General features: G+C 40.7%; 1 pseudogene; it reads left to right on the top strand.

Moving 5' to 3' along the window:
• Positions 1-429: 429 nt before the first annotated feature.
• Positions 430-1,355, top strand: LOC105002274 (annotated as a pseudogene).
• Positions 1,356-3,982: the final 2,627 nt, after the last annotated feature.

Here is a 3,982-nt window from a genome sequence, read left to right as displayed (position 1 = left end):
TAATACCCTCTTTTTTAATAAATGTATTGCTATTTGGTATTATATTACATATACTGTTTTTAATCATCTGACCTATCAGCCAAGCTACATGAATTACACAAAGGCAAAGATTTCTGCTTTGTTGCTGTATTCCCAGCACTAGGAACATCCTAGATTTCCCAGACTAGGAACTAAGGAACTTGAATTGGAGGTTTCTAAAGGAAAACTCTTCTTCTGTTCCTCCTGGTTTCAACACAAGGCGCTTATGATAATGTGGATTTGGGAACAGAGGACCACATCAAAGACCACAAGGGTAACGAGCTTTCCCAGCACAGCTGCCAATAGTGACCAAACAGAGGAAACAAAGTTTGCTGGGTTCTTGTGATCTGGGCTGTGGAATTGGAGCATGATGAATAACAAACCTTCCTGTATCTAACTAGACCCAAGTCAATGGAAGGACTCAACCAAACCAGCAGTGTTTCTGAGTTCATCCTCCTGGGACTCTCCTCCCGGCCTGAGGACCAGAAGCCACTCTTCATCCTCTTCCTCATCATGTACCTGGTCACCATAACAGGGAATGTGCTCATCATCCTGGCCATCAGATCTGACCCCCAACTGCACACCCCCATGTATGTCTTCTTGAGTGTCCTGTCTTTCACTGACATTTGGTATACAACAACCATTGTCCCCAGGATGCTAGTTGACTTCCTGTCAGAGAAGAAGACCATCTCCTATACTGGATGTCTGACCCAGATGTATTTCATATATGCTCTGGGCAACACTGATAGTTATCTTCTGGCAGCCATGACCGCTATGTGGCCATCTGTGACCCCTTCCACTATGTCACCATCATAGGCCACCGCCACTGTGTCCTGCTAGTGGCCTTCTCCTGCTCATCGCCTCACCTCCACTCACTCCTACACATACTTCTGCTGAATCAGCTCACCTTCTGTGACTCCAATGTTGTCCACCACTTCCTCTGCGACATCAACCCTCTGCTGAAATTGTCCTGCTCCTCCATATTTGTCAATGATCTCACAATAAAGACAGAAGGGCTGGTGTTTTGGGTGACCCCCTTCCTATGCATTGTTTTCTCGTATGTGCGAATCCTCGTGGTAGTTCTCAGGATCCCCTCAGCTGCAGGGAAATGCAAAGCCTTCTCCACCTTTGGCTCCCACTTCACTGTGGTGATCCTGTTTTATGGAAGCATTTTTTATGTCTATTTACAGCCCTTGTCCAGCTACACTGTTCAGGACCGAGTGGCTACACTTGTCTACACAGTTCTGTCCTCCATGCTCAACCCTTTCATTTACAGTCTGAGAAACAAAGACATGAAGAGGGGCCTGGGGAAGCTGCTGGGCAGGAGGAAATCCTAGCTAGAAGGAGGAAATCCTAGTCTTTTGGGGATATGTTTATGGGTTTCTCTGAGGCTCTAGATGCTGTTTCTGCTAGTTCCTGATACACATAATAAACTCTTTAGGTCAGCAGAAATGACTCACATGTGTCACGGATGTTGGGTTGTGTCCACTTCTTTACACGTACAGCTATTAACCATGGAGACTTTATGATGATTCAGGAATAGCCTCCAGGTCTACCAAAGTCTTGGCTTCCAGTTTTCATGTATCAGCATCTCACTTCCTGTCTTCCTCTTCTCCACGAAACCACATCCTTTTCATTGCTCCAAATGCTGTTGAAACCTTTGTTTCCCACAAAATTTCCTAGAACTTAACATATATCTGTTCAATAACTTTTGATTCCCTTAATATAATTTGGCTCTCAATGTAATTTCTGGAATACACTAGCTTTTTGAAAGTCGTTGCAGTGATTCAGAAAAGGAGAAGCAGAGAGAGAGTGACAGGATTGAGGCTCTTAAGAAATGGAAACTTCCACCAAGCGAGGAGTGTGTCTAGTGCAACAGTTATCCAGGGATTGTGCCTCATCCTTCTTCCATATGTTTGGCAGCACAATGTTCTAGGCTCTGTAGTGAACAAAAGCCCAACTCTTAGCCCCGCTTAGCCAGGTGACCTAGTAGTTCAGCACACAACTGCCCTGATTATCAGGCCAGTATGCATGAGGCTGAGTTGCCTCTGGGTCTCTACCCTGGTCATCTGGTGCCTCAAATATGCCTCGAGGCACTGGTCTTGTTCCCTCTCTTAGCTTTAGTTCCCCTTAGAGAGTCCCCTCTTGCCACCATCATAATCATCCAGATCTGTCTGCTTCCCAGAGAAAGTGCATACATTAATTCTATGTACTTAGAACTGATGATTCTAAGGAGAGTATAAAAACCCACATGTGAACATTAAAGGCAGATGTAACTAGGAACTTTGGGAACCATTCAGAGACATACGGAGTGTTCTGGGAAGTAGAGTCATCTAGGCAAGGACTTTATACTGTTCACTTCTGTTTCTTCCTTTATCCTCTATTATTACTCAGTGATTTTATACTTTATTTTATATCTGAATATTTTATCATTTATCATTCTTCTATGTTCTTCTTGGAGCTATTATTCAATAGGTCTCATGTGGGCCTGTGAACCTGCATTTTAAGGAGCCCCCCATAGAAAAGACTAACCTAGTCTTTATGTGGGAAGCTGCATGATTGAAAATTCCTGACCACTGCCTATGTCCCAGTATTTGTATTTCTGGACTCATGCCTTCAGTAATGCTATACCAAGTGTATAATCTACATGTATACAGATACTCACTGATTGCAGCATTTTTCATAATAGAAAAAATTAGAAAAATTAAAAATAATCTAAATGCCCATCAATAGAGAAATAGATAAATAGTGCTTCAATTTTTCCATAGAGAGAAATAATCTGTAATAGATATACATAAGGAGGTATATCTCTAGGACTGACGTGAAAAGCCATTACGAATACCAACGAAATTGTCTATGAATAAACCTGTTAGGGTAAAAAAAAAAAGTATATATCTGTGTGTGTGTGTGAGGGTATATTTTTTTGTATCTGGTGAGATTATATACCCAGTAAGAAAACATGCACCCTTACATACACATGCACACACACACACACATATAACACACACACCATTACACAGAAGACTAGAAGGAAATAATGTGTGCTTTAAAGTCTGCACATGTTTTTAACATCAGAATTTTTAAATGGGGACTTTTTTTTTCATAAATAAACACCAATTGTTAAGAGTACTGTAAAATCTACCTATTGCTCTGTTGTTCCTCATCATTGAGTTTTGTTGAGTTTTGTTTTGTTTAAAAAGTAATAATATCGCATCATGATAGGAAAGAGCTGGTAGAAAAGAGGTCGGATCACCAATGGGACCCTCCATTGAATGTCCTAATTCTCATTTTGATGAACTAGATAAGGAGGAAACACTTCATGCCTGAAATCATCACACTTCTACACAACATAGGGTTTTTGCTATCAACACTTTGGGTTTGGAAGAGAAAATCCTGATCTGTACACTTTTCTCCAAGACTAGGCATGGCCATGGAGCTATGGCTATGTCCCTTGAGTCAGTCTGAGTGAGGTCCAGGAATTTTCATTTCTAACAAGCCCTCAGGTGATGCCACATACTGATTAAGAAAAATACTTTGAGAATCACTAGTCTAGTAGATATCAAGACCCACTATAGACCTATTGTAATGAAGGCTATGTGGATATTGGTGAAAGAGTAGACAAACAAGACAGCTGCTATAAAATAGAGAGCCCAGAAACACACACACCCTGCCCCCTGTTGGTATACACTTCACACGAATGAGGTGCATTTTTTCTTGAGTGCAGCTTAAGACAGTTGGAAAATCACATGCAAAAATGAAACTGGATTCTTACCACATACCATATGCAAAAATTTACTCCTGATGAGTTACAAACTTACATATGAAAACCAAAAACTAAAAATGTTTAGAAAGTAATATAGGAGAATATCTTTTTCTCCTTAAGATAGAAAAATATTTCTTTAATAAGAAACAGAAAGTAAGCACTAACCATAAAAGGAAATTGTAAATTAGACTGTGATACAAT

This window comes from Bison bison, unplaced genomic scaffold, assembly GCF_000754665.1.
Source record: "Bison bison bison isolate TAMUID 2011002044 unplaced genomic scaffold, Bison_UMD1.0 scf7180017855372, whole genome shotgun sequence".
Lineage (NCBI taxonomy): Eukaryota > Metazoa > Chordata > Mammalia > Artiodactyla > Bovidae > Bison > Bison bison.
Note: the sequence above shows the minus strand (reverse complement) of the source record. Positions and strands in the feature narration are given on the sequence as shown.